At 45.3% G+C, this 16,463-nt stretch overlaps 1 long non-coding RNA gene across 2 annotated transcripts in view; it reads left to right on the top strand.

Moving 5' to 3' along the window:
- Window positions 1–16,463, top strand: part of LOC141132370 (uncharacterized) — a 105,494-nt gene that overhangs the window by 23,330 nt on the left and 65,701 nt on the right. The window lies entirely within an intron of this gene.

The raw sequence follows: 16,463 nt of genomic DNA, 5'->3' as shown, positions 1-16,463 counted from the left end.
TGACTGAGGTATGAAGTGGGGTGGTTGGCGCTACCCTATTGCACAAGGTAAGTATGAAAGAAAGTAATAAGTGAGTGCCCTGTTTACAAAGAGAAACAGGGAGTGCCTGTCCTGTATGGACTGAATTATATATGTGTACCTGTCCTGTAAGGACTAAGTGTATATATGTGTGCCCTCCAGTGATGGATGTAACCATACGCGCACAAATGTAGTTAAACCTATATCAGTGCTTATAAAGAAAATACAAACAAATGGTATGAATGATAAATCAAAAAATAAGTATAAATGTGCCCATCAGGTCAAAATATATATACAGTATATAAGACCTAAAACATATATGTGTTACATGAGTGTAACTAACCGACTATCCAACCAAAAAACCAAGATAAATTGAAAATCAAAATAAAGATAAAAATAAAAATCAGAGTGCAAGTTCAAAATATGATGATGAAAGTGTAATCAAGTGTAACAGCCAATAATGTTGCTTAAGGTGACTTCAGTGCTCGGCAAATCAGGTGACTGGTAGTGCTCCCCCGTCAGGTCCCCACTCACCAAATGTAGTAACCCCTGCAGGGGTAATGGGCATGTGTGGGTAACCGTGGATGGAGCTTCTCCTCAACCCTCTCGGTGTCCCATCTGTTGGTCTGTCAGGCTCCCGCAGCTGGCTCCACACAATCAGGCTTCCGCAGCTGGCTCCACACGGTCAGGGGTAAAACACTTTGGTCAACATATGCCCAAAAGATCGCTCCACAATTCGGTCCTCATATGAAGGAAAAAAGGACTCCCATAGTGTAGTAATTAAAAGTAAGTTTATTAAAAATAGAATAAAGTCAAAAGCTTCCCACCAACAGGTGTGGGAAAGCTGCAAGCTACACTCTTAAATATGTTGGAAGAGCTGGTCCACAGCGTGCGTTCCACCTGCTTTCCAAGCTCCCTACTTCCGTATCGGATATGATGTGAAAGCGTAGCCCCGTCTTACGCGTTTCGTCATTGGACATTATCAAAGGCAGCACCATCTTTCCACATTGGCCGACTGATATAGGCGAACAGACATGCAAGTTCCTCCCCCTCCCGGAGTGTAGCCAATAGGCGCTTCACAATGTTAGAAAGGCAAATGATGAATAAAGGGGATAAAGTGGCCATATGCAGCACGCATTAAGCGGTAATCGCCCCAAACGATAATCAAACTTGTGTATGTCTGTTCAACCTAGAAAATCATATTGCGGGCAAGAGTATACAAAAGGAATATAACGTGGTTCATATACAAATTGTGATAAAATATATAAAGTACCACATATAAAGGCTTAGTGATAGATGGTAAGTATGTCAGTAGAAAAAGTTAAGTGGCCAGCCACCGAGCATATAAAGACTCAGGCAAACCCAGATGCTACATAATAAGCTCATTAAAGAAATATAATATGCCAGGAAAAAAGTATGATTAAAGGCAGCCTCCCAGGGGGGGAAGGGCTACTATGTGAGCAAAACATGCGGAAATGTGCGCAGTGTGTAAATCGGCATTGAACTATATGGGAAAGAAAGAAAAAAATAAACCAGAAAAAATAATAAGGTTAAAATGCAACTGGGGGTGCATGTCATATATAGTCCTCCTGTGTCCCATGTAAGAAGGGGTAACTCTACTCCCCATTCTATAGGGAGTATATGTAGGGGGGTCAAGTAATAGCTAACAGAAGCACAAGGTAGCAGAGTTGTGGACAGGAGAGGACTAAAGTGCATCTTCATAATGTGTCTGCACATATGTGCATAGGTGATATAAACAATGATCCTAAGATGAAACTAAAGAAGTGTAAATAGTCTATACTTAACCCGGGTGTAACTGTGTTGAATGATAAGTAGATCAATAGGTTTGCCAAGTGGCCAGCCGCAGAAATGCAGGTCATAAGTCATAAGCTGTATATATATAGCAAACCCAGATACTACCTGGTAAACTAGTGGTGATTAAACCAGATAGCTATTAACATAGCAGATTTTATTAGTATCTACATGGACAAGAATGGTGATATACATAAAGAGGATTAATATTAACATAACAGAGGATATAATATCTAAGGAATAAAAAATAAAATAAAAATAAACATAAAAATAAAAACCCCTCAATAGCAGTCTATGAGGTCAGTCATAAGTTCAAACTGACTGCTCAGAGTGAAGGACCATATTCAGAAACCACACCAGGTGGTAGTACACTATTTAGATTACAAATAATATGATGTGATGTAGACAAAGTGACGGGTGTCCCATAAGGTGACTCCTAACATACACCCAGACCCGACTAACTATCAGGTATCAATAAGTCATAGGGTGAATACTAGGATCAGTTTTCACCAATATGCTGGTCATAACGCAGCCTCCCATCAACATGCCCCCTATGGCTGCTAGGTTATGGGCTGGCTATAAAGCAGTTCAGGTCTATGTCCAGGTTGAGTCCTTTTGGGGCAAGGGATCCCAGCTGGTATAACCAGCTGATTTTGTTCCTTGAAATTAAAATGTCTTTGTTTCCCCCTCTCCAATGGTCCTGTACTAAATCAATACCGTAAAATGTAAGTCCACTCGGGTCTCTATGATGCACTTCATCAAAATGTCTTGATAGATTATGGTTAGGAAATCCATTTCTTATATTTTTGATATGCTCTTGTATGCGGACAAAGAGAGGATGAGTAGTTCTTCCCGCATACTGGAGGTGACATGGACATTCGATGATGTATGTGACGTGGGTACTTCGGCATGTAATTAATTGCTTTATCTAGTACTCCTTATGGTCAGTAAATGATTTAAAAGATGTTTTCTTCCTCGGTTGTCTCTTACTGGCTTTACAAGGTAGGCATCTTTGGCACCTGTAAAAACCCTTCATATCAGAAAAGATTTTAATCGGTTTAGGAGGGTCTATGATGTTGTGTACCAGATGGTTCCTCGGAGTGGGTGCCTTTCTGTACACAAATTTAGGTTTTGCGGGCAAGATTTTAGACAGAACCCGATCCTCTTTCAGGATAGGCCAGTATTTCTTCATAATGCGTTCAAAATCTTTATACTGGCTATTAAACCCAGCAACAAAGGCTATGTCCGTTTGGTTGTTCCTGTTCTTATTCTTATTATGGAGTAGATTATTTCTATCCATTTCCATAATTTCTGATTTTAATTTCATAAGACTGTCAAGTGCATATCCCTTATCATAAAACCTTTGTATAGGGTATCAGCCTGTGCATCAAAATCTTCGGCATATCCTTAATAATTGGCCCTTCGGAATGTTACATTTCCACTTCAGATGGTGACAACTTGAAGTGGGAATATACCCATTGCGGTCAGTTACCTTAAAACGGGTGCATAGGGTATCTTCTACTTTAAAGATCTCTAGATCTAAGTAGTTGATCTTCTGGTGATTCCATTTGCCTGTGAACGTAATACCATATCTTTTTGTATTTAGAACTTCAAGAAACTTTGCAAAACTTTCTGGTGTCCCATCCCAAAGTATAATCAAATCATCTATGTAGCTTCTGTACATTTTAATTTGGGGGATGTTTTTACTGAAAACATACTCCTCCTCCCACATGTTCATAAATAGGTTCACTACGCTTGGAGCATAGCGAGCTCCCATGGCAACACCTTTTGTTTGCACAAAGTAATCTTTATTGTACCAAAAGTAATTGCATTCCATGGCAAGTTTCAAACCCTCTAAGATATAGTTGATCTGTTGCTGTTTCATCCCTGTGTTTTCATACAGTGCCTTATCCACTCCCAGTAATCCATCTTTTTGTTTTGTTTTTTCTTTTATGTTCTGCACCCTTGATCTTCTGTAGTTCTTGAATGAGTTGTAAACTATCCCGTAGGTATGATTTACCTTCCTGCACCATTGGTTTGAGGTATTTGTCCAGATACTCCCCAAGTCTGGAGAAATTGATTCCACTGATAATGGGTCTCCCTGGTGGTTTTTCCAATCTCTTGTGGATCTTAGGTGTGTAATATATAACTGGCGTCTTGGTGGAGTTTGAAACCAGGTTTGAAACCAGGTATTCCGCTTCTTTGGGGTTCAGGATACCCATATTTTTCCCCTTTTCCACATACATCTTCAATTTCGCATTTCTTCTTGGGATTTCCTTTCAGCTTCTTATATATATTTTCTACTTGTAGTAGGTTGCCCATCTCTTCTTAGTAATCCTTTTTGTTTAGGATCACCAGCCATCTGCAGGCCGTATTACTACCTCATGCTTTTTTCCTATTTGTTTAATAGTTCTCCATATGTTTTTAGTTTTCCTGTTCTTTTTCTCCAAATCTCTCAGATCGTCCTCCACTATCTTCTTAAATGCACCCATACATTGATTTCCTTGCATTTTTAGGTTGAAGATGGAATTGTTTCTGAGGTTTGTTTGTATATATTCTGAGTTTTCCTTAATCCTATTATCTGTATTCATGGCAAAGTGCTTCTTTATGTTGAGCTTTCTCATAAATTTTTGGAGGTCAATGTAAACCTCAAATTTATCCAGGGGTTTGTCCGGGGCAAATTTAAGTCCTAAGTCAAGTACTTCTAGTTCTTCTTTTGAAAATTGTACATCACTAAGGTTGTAAATTCCTTTGCCTAGTATTCTCATCTTCTTTTTCTTATTCTTCCCTCTTCTCCTTCCTCTTGTCTGCTTTCTCTTTCCGAATTTCTTTGTATGGATCCCATATCTCTTCCTTGATTGTAGTCCCTCCCGGGTCCAGGGTACATGTTGTCTCCAGGGCCCTGATACCCAATTGGGGCTCGCTCTTCCCTCATGTTCCAGTGACCTCCTCTCTGGGTACCTCCTCTGTCCCCATTCTGTCCTCTCCATTCAGGATTCCTGTAAGGGATACGGGGTCTCCATCTCCCAGGTGGTCTGTCCCGATGGGCAGCCCTGGGAAAAACCCTATTTTCCTCATGATCTCTCCTATGTGGGGAATAAGGGCCCCGCTGATCATGTCTCCTGAGTGGTGAGAATCTGTTATGTGTAGGTACATTGTATCTGTTATTAATCAGGGTTCTATATTCGGGAGGTGCCTGGTGGTTACCCCTTCCTGTGTCCCTCCTTGCTGAATACCAGTTAGAAGGTGCAGGCCCATCCCAGCTTCGTGTAGGATAATTGACTGATCCCAGTCGTTGGGGTGTGTTCCCCATCAGTCCCACTGGGCGGGGTATAGTGGGCTCCTCAGGGCTGTCATCCATAAAGGTGTCATCTAGTTCATATTGATGTTCATCCAATGATACTTGTCATTTATAGACTTTGGAGTTTTTATAATCAAGGACATCTCGTTAAAATGTTTTCAGTTTTTTGGCCTGAATATCACTATCATATTTTTTAATGGTTTCCTGAAGTTCTTTCTCTTTATATTCTCTTTGGTTGGCAAAGGGTAGGAGTACATTCTTAATCTCCATTATATTGGCTTCAATGCTCCTCAGCTTGAACTGTCTCCTTTTTACAATGTTCTGGAGTAATTCCCCCTTGCATTTGTTGAAGAGGGTATACCATTCTCCCATAAGGTCAGCATCATCAATGCTGTCATTCGGATGTACATCCCACCTCAATCTTCTAGGGGTCCTTTTCTCTGTAACGTACATCTCTAGGGTGGCAATATCCCACCAAACCCTTAGCTGTTTTTCCATGGTATGTTTTAGTTGTTTCATCAGGCCATGTATGTCCTGGTTGTTGGTGACCTGCTACTGGCTAAAAATGCCTTCTATGTCTATATTCCTATTTGTCATATAGCCAAAAATATCCATAGCAGCAGAGAAGAGTTTCACACCCTAAGGTGATCTGGTAATTAAATATGTGCTCAGGATGATAACAGGTTGCAGCTCCCCCAATTGGGTTCCGAAGGGAACTTACAGTAAGTAGAGGTAGGAAGTGGGGTGAGAAAAATGAGGGGAATAACTGCGCTACAGTGAAATACATAAACAATAACAATTATAGCCGCGATTCATCTATGTAACACAAACACAGTGAAATTAAATAAGAAAAAAAGGGAGGTTGAATCGCTCTAAAACAGATTGGTGATCATACACATCATCACCAAACCAAATATTTAGAACTAAGTGAAGAGTTCCCCTTTAGTGTATACATAATATACAAAACACATGTCAAATGAATAATCAATCCAAAAATAAAATGTTCAAAGTGATAATAAAAAGTCCATGTATAAAAAATAAATCACCCAAGTGATATGAAAGTACCGTATTTATCGGCGTATAACATGCGCCGGCGTATAACACGCACCCCAAGTTTAGGAGAGAATTTTAAGGAAAAAAACTTTTAGGAGGGAAGTTTAAGGAAAAGAAACTTACATTAAAATGCCCATCAATGCAGTCTCATCAGTGTTCATCTGCAGCCTTGTTAGTGTCATTGCAGCCTTTTCAGTGTCAGTGCAGCTTTGCCCCAGTGCAGTCTTGTCAGTGCAGCCTTGTCCCCAGTGCAGCCTTGTCCCCAGTGCAGCCTTGTCCCAGTGCAGCCTTGTCCCCAGTGCAGCCTTTTCCCCAGTGCAGCTTTGCCCCAGTGCAGTCTTGTCAGTGCAGCCTTGTCCCCAGTGCAGCCTTTTCCCCAGTGCAGCCTTTTCCCCAGTGCAGCCTTGTCCCCGGTGTCCATGCTTGCCGCCGCCGCCGCTGACATACACATGGTAGTAGTTTTAAATATGGCGCCGTGGAGTTCGGAGGGACTCGGCGCCGGCGGAACTGAACGAACGCCGCCGAGATACACATAGTCAAGTGTATTCGGCTCTTTCCGGCGCCGCTCACAGTCCCGCCCAGTCCCGCCCTATGATGGACATTACACAGGTCCAATGGCGGGACTGGGCGTGACTGTGAGCGGCACCGGAAAGAGCCGAATACACTCGACTATGTGTATCTCGGCTCACTGTGATTTTGGCGGCGCTCGTTCAGCACCGCCGATTCCCTCCGAACTCCGCGGCGCCATATTTAAAAATACTCGCTATGTGAATGTCGGCGGCGATCGCCGCCGATAGCTCACAATTAGCAGGGATCGGCGTATAACACGCACCCATGACTTTCCCCTGATTTAAGGGGAAAAAAGTGTGTGTTATACGCCGATAAATACGGTATCTTAAAAAAGTTCCAAAAAATATAAATTCTTGCTGTGAGAAGAAAAAAGCGTGCTTGCTCCACCACCGTGAAATCAGACTGGCCGCTTACCAGAAACTCATGATCCCCCGTTACAGAGGATCAGAGAAAGCTGTTTGTTAATACTGCTTCGAACCATGATCAATGGATCAGAGACCTTATACCAAGATGGGACATCAAAGACTGCAGGGTCAGGCTAAAGATGTTCACACTGACAGGTACTCAGACATCAGCCCACAGCATTGCAGATACGGTCATAGAAGGAAAAAAAGGCTCCATATAGTGTAAAATCATTGACTTTATTGGATAAGTAAAAAGTTCAACTCACATGTTAGTAGACAATAGTAGGTATGTAGTGTAGTCTGGAGCGCCGTCCGGAAGCTCACAGACAGCCCGTCCTACTGGAAACAACAGCAGCAATGGGAGGTGACAGGTTGCAGCTCCCCCAATTGGGTTCCGAAGGGAACTTACAGTAAGTAGAGGTAGGAAGTGGGGTGAGAAAAATGAGAGGAATAACTGCGCTACAGTGAAATACATAAACAATAACAATTATAGCCGCGATTCATCTATGTAACACAAACACAGTGAAATTAAATAAGAAAAAAAGGGAGGTTGAATCGCTCTAAAACAGATTGGTGATCATACACATCATCACCAAACCAAATATTTAGAACTAAGTGAAGAGTTCCCCTTTAGTGTATACATAATATACAAAACACATGTCAAATGAATAATCAATCCAAAAATAAAATGTTCAAAGTGATAATAAAAAGTCCATGTATAAAAAATAAATCACCCAAGTGATATGAAAGTATCTTAAAAAAGTTCCAAAAAACATAAATTCTTGCTGTGAGAAGAAAAAAGGGTGCTCCCTCCACCACCGTGAAATCAGACTGGCCGCTTACCAGAAACTCATGATCCCCCGTTACAGAGGATCAGAGAAAGCTGTTTGTTAATACTGCTTCAAACCACGACCAATGGATCAGAGACCTTATACCGAGATGGGACATCAAAGACTGCAGGGTCAGGCTAAAGATGTTCACACTGACAGGTACTCAGACATCAGCCCACAGCATTGCAGATACGGTCATAGAAGGAAAAAAAGGCTCCATATAGTGTAAAATCATTGACTTTATTGGATAAGTAAAAAGTTCAACTCACATGTTAGTAGACAATAGTAGGCATGTAGTGTAGTCTGGAGCGCCGTACGGAAGCTCACAGACAGCCCGTCCTACTGGAAACAACAGCAGCAATGGGAGGTGACGAGAACACGTCGCTCTGCCCTACGTGGCGTTTCGTGATAGAGTCACATCATCCAGGGGCCCCTGATGCACTGATATCGGTTTATATAACTTTAAGGAGTGCAGCGCTGGACTAGCTAATGTAAATAAATAGTGATAAACTCTGTTGTTACAAACACAGTAACAAAAACCATATCATTCGTGATTAAACAATATATAAGGTGCTCTTAAAGTATTAACTCAAAAAACACATAAAACACAAAACCTATGAAAAAGTGAATAAAATCAAAAAAAGTCCAAAAAATGTGTTTGTTGTATAAATGTTCTATGCAGGTTCAGGGGTAAATTTCCACCATTCAATGTTTACCCACCACCAAATAGTAGAAATAAAAGCTTACTAAAAAGCTTGTGTAATACATTGGGTGCTCATAAAATTGCTCAAGAAATAATGAACATCAAAAATATAAATGTGAATAAATCATAAAAGTCCAAATATATTGTGTAGATGCTCTATACAGGTGCAGGGATGAATCTTCACCATACACGCTCTATGCAGGTATAGGGATGAGTCCTTACATACAGTGTTGCCCACCACCAGGTAGTAAAATTGAAGGCTTACCAAAAGCCTGTGACCGCCCTTATTCAGGGGGGTCCAAACAGGCTTAGTAGATGAAAGCAAATCACTCTGGGGGTAGTTCGGAGGACACCGCTAAGCAGATACGTCGGACTCCTTCATGGACAGCCAGCCAGCAGCAGCTACAGAAGCCTCACACAATCCTATCGCAGGATCACCTCTCATAGGACCGCTCGTATTATCTCTGTGACAGCAGGCAGGTTAAATGCAAGATGGAAAATATGTGTGTTCCAGATTCAGGCTTTACGCCGACTTGTACCACTAGGGGGAAGTGCTGAGAGTCCTGCAGGGGTAGAGGTGATATCGGTTTAACTACATTTGTGCGTGTACAGTTACATCCATCGGTGGAGGGTACACATATATACACTCGGTCCTTACAGGACAGGTACACATATATAATTTAGTCCATACAGGACAGGCACTGCCTGTTTCTCTTTGTAAACAGGGCACTCACTTATTACTTTCTTTTATACTTACCTTGTGCAATAGGGTAGCGCCAACCACCCCACTTCATACCTCTACTTACCGTAAGTTCCCTTCGGAACCCAATAAGGGGGCTGCAACCTGTTATCATCCCGAGCGCGGAGCATATCACATATTTAACAAGCTGATTGAGCATTCTCCAATGTTGTTTTAAAATAACGTATTGCATTGCATTGTAACCCATAGAAATCAAGCAATTGTATGCAATTAGTTCCTGCTACATTCCTGGAGATACAGGCTTAGGCCAGAGGTGGATCCAGGAGGAGGGGAGAGAGGACCGTGAGAGGAGAAGAGAGACCACGAGGCTGTTGGGTGGAGGGAGCCAGAGGGAAAGTGCCAGTGATTCTACTATATATCCCCCAAGGTAAGAACTTACCTCCAGGTGGGGGGATGGGGGGGCGGGGATGCAGGCTTCCATAGAGGTACAGGACTTTATCACTGGCTGCTCCCACCCTGTGCTCCCCTCCACCTGACTGCTCCCACCCTGTGCTCCCCTCCACCTGGCTGCTCCCACCCTGTGTTCCCCTCCACCTGACTGCTCCCACCCTGTCCTCCACTCCACCTGGCTGTTCCCGCCCTGTCCTCCCCTCCACCTGGCTGCAACCACCCTGTCCTCCCCTCCACCTGGCTGAATCCACCCTCTTCCCCCCCTACTTTTGTCCCTGTCCCCCCCTAAATATGAAAGCTGGAGACACCACTGTCTCTCACCGCCCCCCCCCCCCCCGCATCACCGCATTTCTGCATCTAAAATAAGACTGCCATTACTGTGCAGGTGCAGGCAGCAGAGAGATGACATCATCTCTCACTGCCCGCCCTCACTCTGGGACAACAGGGACACTGTCACTGTCCACTGGCAAGTGACAATCCGCATCTGGTGGCAGGTGACGATGGCATGTGAAAAGCTGCATTTGATAACAGGCGATGGAGCAAGTGACAATCCCCATCTGGTGGCAGACGACAGTGGAAAGTGACACGCTCAAGGCTCCCATTGATTTTGCATTATGGTGAGTTGAACTATTTCATTATACATTACAATGTAATAATAGAAATAATGTGCTTCAATCATCCTGACACCATGCAACCACGGTGCCGTGATGATCAAAGCGACAACACCAGCCATTGCCCCAACAAATTGCCCACAAAAATTTTGGCAGTGCCTCTCCCGAGATTAGACTCTGGATCTGCCCCTGGCTCAGGCAGGAGCAGAGCCATAGCATAGCAGTGGATGTTACCTGGAGAAGCAAGGAAGAGAAAGTGAGACTACACTGCCCATGGTGGACAGAAACACACTAAAGAGCTGCACAGGGATATAAGGATTCCCCTTTTTCCACTTCAGAGAAAGAAGAGTCATATTCCAGCTCTGGCTGACAAGGTCCGATGAGTTGGATGCCTCAGAATAGTATGGGTGCAGGCTGGAGAAAGGTTTGTCCAGACCCAAAGCACACTGTAGACATAGGAAGAGATAGCCTGGCCACCACACACCTCGCCCGCTGCTTTTGCCTACTAACCACTTGGGGTCAGGGAGGTATGCAGGGGACAGGCTATCTCTTCCTATTTCTGCATTGCTACATATTTATTATAATTTTTAAATATATTTATAAGAAGATTTATTTGTTTTTTATTATCGCTTTTAAGCACTATGATAGCATAGGATTAAGAGGACTTGTTTACAGGGCCGGATTTCCCATTGGGCTCTGTAGGCATGTGCCTACAGGCATCCTTCATAGAGGGGTGCCCACCAGCTGCTATAGGGGTGTAAGGCACCTGCCAGAGGGGTGACACCATCAAGCAGGGCTGCCGACAAGGGGGGGGGACACAGTCCTCCTGTAGGGGGCCCGAGCACACAGGGGGCCCAAACAGTGGGAAAAAACAGTTGTGAGAAACACAGGGAGTGGGATCGGTGCAGGGGGAGCAATCACAGGAACTATGCCCTGTGTTTCTCCCTGCAGAAGCTGAATGCGGGGAGGGAGAGAAACCGTCATTCAGCTGTCGCAGGGAGAAACACAGATATAGAAAAGACAGATATAGTTTTCTTTTGGTGGTATTTAATCACCACTGAGTTTTTTTTTTTTTTGTTTTTTTTTTTGCTACATAGGAAAAGGATCGAAACTTCAGACAAAAACTTTTTCTTAGTTTCTGTTATAAAATTTTGCAAAAAAATAATCTTCCCAAATTTAAGTCCAAATAACCCAAATCAGTGTATATTATTTAATCTGTGTGAAAGTTATAGCATCTACAAACTATAGTATATACAGCATATTTGAAAATCGATCGATCCTGATGCACTGACCGCATTTCTTAAGGACCTAATATGCCAGGACAGTACAAATACCTTTTTGTAAAGTAGACACATCAAGGTATTTAGTAAGAGACATAGAAAGTTTTTTGAAGTTGTCATTTTTTTTACAATGTTTTGAAAAATTAAGAAACTAAATAAAATTTGTTTTTTTACATTTTTTTTTCACACAAGAGCAGTACAGTGTCACCATATGACTGGTGTTGCGGTGATCAGGGACACTGACTGGTGGCAGGATGTGTAAAAAAAAAAAAAAAAAACATTTAAAAAATATTTACAGTATATGTAATTTAAAATCACTATTCTTTCTTTCTTTACAATGTTTTTATTTATTTATTTTACATACTGTCACAACAGCAGTACAGTGTCACCATAGTGAAACTATACTGGTCTGGGGAGGTGATCAGAATGGGCCCAGCTATTGTTGTGGGGCACAAAGCAGTTACCCCTTGAGCTCCTTCTCATGAAGAGCCTTAGGCTGGTGGCGGCAGGAGCAGGGGGAAGGCAAGCAGGGAGGGTGACTAGGATCGAGAGCCCGGGAGGGAGAAGACTTTTACTGCCTCCCTGACCCCCGGTGAGGCGAGTAACAGTGGGTGCAGAATTCCCATCACCTCCTAGAGCCTGGACTCCTCCATTCTCCTTTCTGCTCCCAGCTCCGACATTAACAGTGGCAAAGGCCCAGAGGACAGGCTGACCAGGGATCCAGAGGATTAGGATGGATGGGAGGTGCAGGCAGAGGAATGAGAAGCGCAACCCCATAATCATGCAGTACCAGGCATCACACACACCTGCCCGCAGACAGGGACTAGTATAGGGGGGCACAGGAGGGACTGCAGACAAGGATAGGGGTCTCGCTCTATCATCCCCTCCTCAACCCCCCCTCACCTCTCTCTCTCACCCCCTCTCGCTCTCAAACACCCTATCTCTCCCACACACTCTCTCTTTCTTTCTCACCTCTCTCTATCTCTCTGTCACCTCCTTTCTCTTTCACCCCCTTCTCTCTCTCCCCCTCTCTTCCCCCTCTCTCACCCCCTCTCTCTCTCTTACTTTCTCTCTCTTTTACTCTCTCACCCTCTATCTCTCTCACCCTCTATCTCTCTCTCACCCCCCTCTCTCTCACACGCCTTTCGCTCGCTCACCCCCTCTCCCTCTCATCCCTCTCTCACTCCATCTCCCTCTCACACACACCCTCTCTCTCACCCCCTTACCCCTCTCTCTCACCCCCATCTTTCTCTCACCACCCCTCTCTCACCCTGTCTCAATCTCTTACCCCCGCTCTCTCTCACCTGCTCTCTCTCACCCTCTCTCTCTCTCTCTCACCATCCCTCTCACCCCCTCTCTCTTACCACACTCCCTCGCTCACCCCCTCTCTCTTACACACCCCCTCTCTCTCTCCCCCTCTCACCCCTCTCTCTCACCCCCTATCTCTCTCCCTCCTCTCTCTCACCCCCTTCTCTCCCATCTCCCCTCTTTCCTCCTCTCTCTCTCTAACCCCTCTATCTCACCCCTATCATTCCCCCTCCTCTCTCACATACCCTCTTCTCTCTCTGTCTCTCTTGCCCCTCTCTCTCATCCTCTCTCACCCCCTCTCCCTCTCATTTCTCTCTCACACACACCCTCTCTCTCACCCTCTCCCCCCTCTCTCTCACCCCCATCTTTCTCTCACACCCTCTCTCTCACCACCCTGTCTCAATCTCTTACCCCCGCTCTCTCTCACCTGCTCTCTCTCTCACCATCCCTCTCACCCCCTCTCTCTTACCACACTCCCTCGCTCACCCCCTCTCTCTTACACACCCCCTCTCTCTCTCCCCCTCTTACCTCTCTCACCCCCTATCTCTCTCCCTCCTCTCTCTCACCCCCCTCTGTCTCTCCCACCCCCTCTCTCTCTCATCCTCTCTCACCCCCTTCTCTCTCTCTCTCACCCCCTATCTCCTACCCCTCTCTCTCTCTCACCCCCTCTCTCTCTCACCCCTCTCTCATCCCGCTCTCTGTCACCCTCTCTCTCACCCCTCTCTCATCTTGCTCTCACCCCCCTCTCTCTCTTACTCTCTCTCTCTTTTACCCCCTCTCTCACCCCCCTCTCTCACCCCCCCTCTCTCTCTCACACACCCCCTCCTCTCTCTCTCTTACACCCTCTCTCACCCTGTTTCCCTCTCTCACCTTTGCTCTCTCTCACCCACTTTCTCTCTCTTAACACCCTCCCTCTCACCCCCCTCTCTCTGACCCACCTCTCTCTCTCCCCTCCTCTCTCACCCCTTCTCTATCTCTCGCCCTCTCTCTCTCACCCCCTCTCTCTCTTTTTCACCCCCTCTCTCTTACCCCCTCTCTCTCACACCCCTCTCTCTTTCTCTCTTTCTCCACCCCTTCTCCCATGCAGGCAGGGGGAACTGAGTGGACACTGACTGACAGGTGACAGCAAGTGTCACTGATCCCATCCCCCCCAGCACTGCCACTGATCCCATTTCCTCACTAGCATTACCACTCATCCCATTCCCCACCAGCGCTGCCACTTATCCTGTCCCCCCAACACTGCCACTAATGCCTTCCCCCCAAGCACTGCCACTGTTGCCATCTCCCCAATCTCATCCCATCCCCCACCAGGATTGCCACTCATCCCATCCCCCCCAATCCTGCCACTGATGCCATCACTCCACTAGCACTGTCACTCATGCCACCCCCCACACTGCCCCAGTACTGCCACTGATCACACCCTCCCCCCATCACTGCCACAGATCAACTGACTTTTGTGTACACGCATGCTGTCCGTTTACACCCTACTGTCCTCTGATCTGGCCAGATGGAGGGGAATGGAGGCCTTCCATATTTTCTTTTTGCCAGATCAGGTCAGATTGGAGGTAGGCGGGTGTAAACGCACAAATTTCCATTTAAATCTGCCACTTCATAAAGAACAATGGTCAGTTTGATTGTGTTTGTCTCAAAAACAGGACAGGAGGACCTGATCTGACTACTCATGTGAAAGGGGCCTGAAAAGCAATCCGCATGGATTGCTTTTAAGAGCATTGGCTAGTTTAGTGAACCTGGACTAATAACAATCACTGTAATGCTACTCATATTGCTGTCCTTTTAACATGGTGACATAAGCTGACACCTATGTTACACATGTGTAAAGTTACTTTTACCCTGCTAAAAGGACAGCAATAGGGCTGGCAATTGATATTAACAGGGGAGCACAGGCTGTGCACTGTACATGTCTTCTAGCAGCTTCAGGGAAACACTTTTTTTTTCACTCACCTCATCTCTGCAGCAGCTTCTTTTCAGAGGAATTCTGTCCCTCCCCCCAACACAGGAAACACGAGGCTCTGCAGTGATGGACAGTGCACCCTGTGTAACTATTGGCTCCTGCTGCCTCCTCAGCCAATGAGCAACTGAAAGGCTGTTAAGTCCCTCCCTCATATCATCTCCTGAGCCCCAGCCCTGCCAGCTTACTGTGCTTAGCATACGGGGCCTTTCCTGCACTATTTCTCTTCTGGCTCTTCTCTCCTGCACACTTCCTGGTTGCCACTGGGCCCCGAGCCCCTAAAGACGCTCGGGCCCAATACATGTGTATCTGTACCCCCCTGATGACGGCCCTGACGGTACCTATGGCGTGCGAGAGGGAGAATGTCATATGACATCCACCTGGGATAAAAGAGCACCCACCCACCCGGCCGTATTATTACAATAGGCCGGGTGAAAGGTGGTTAAACGAAGCAGCTGGGGATTCCATTCATCTCTACCAGTCCCTTATCCTAGATGAAGCTCTGCTATAAATGTTAATGGTGGACAACTACACACAAAAATAAAATGGTTTCCCCATAAGTCATACCAGGGATCCCTATATTTATATGAGATGTCATCCGCTGGAGCTGCTGGAAGTGGGAAAGCAGCAAGGTAAGATTATATTAGTGGGCCTTTTTTTGTTCCTTTCAGCGGGTCTGCAGGCAGCAGGCATTGAGATTTATGTGAAACTATATTGCTAGATGATGTGATTGATGATAGATGTACATCCTGAGACAATTTAGGTTTTTTTCCTAAGTAAGGAGTTTTATTTTATTGTGAGAAGGTGGTATCTGGGGGTGCCTTCATTTATGAAGCACCCAGTCAACAGACCCCACAACCAGCAGGCCAGGGTTGTGGGAAAGAGGCAAACAGATGGCCCTTGCCCCCACCTATAGCTGGCCTTCGCAGCAAAGAGCACATGGAAGGGCAATGCATGAAAGATGAGTTGTGTCCAATGTGCCTCTGTGCCTTTAAGGAGGATTGGGCAACCTCCCCAGGCCCACCTGCCGCTTATCTATCTATTAGATTAGAATGCATGTGCTCCCACTGTGGAGACAATACATTTAGGAGTAGGACTGTAATCAGTGCTGGAACAAGGTCATTCGGTGCCCAGGGCGAAGAGGGCAAACTGCCCCCCCCCCCGGTGTAAAGAAAGAGCCAGTGTTAGTGGGAATCAACTCCTGTGTGTGCTGCTTTTTACTGCAGGTCGATTTGTTCTTTTTCCTGAGAAAAAAAGAAAAGAAAAAAAGCAATCATTCCCTCTATAAAGAGCCCTGTATTGATTATCAGCACAGGGCTCAGGGCAACATGTTACTTACCACCGTCACCTGCGGCCAGATGCCGCTTGTCATTTGCCACCGTCCCCTGCTGCCAGATGCCACGTGCTGCTGCAATCATCACCTGCTGCCAGATGCCACATGTCACTTGCCACCG

The sequence above is a fragment of the Aquarana catesbeiana genome, linkage group LG03, assembly GCF_042186555.1.
Source record: "Aquarana catesbeiana isolate 2022-GZ linkage group LG03, ASM4218655v1, whole genome shotgun sequence".
Lineage (NCBI taxonomy): Eukaryota > Metazoa > Chordata > Amphibia > Anura > Ranidae > Aquarana > Aquarana catesbeiana.
The sequence above is the reverse complement of the archived record's forward strand: the minus strand, read 5'-3'. Positions and strand labels throughout refer to the sequence as shown.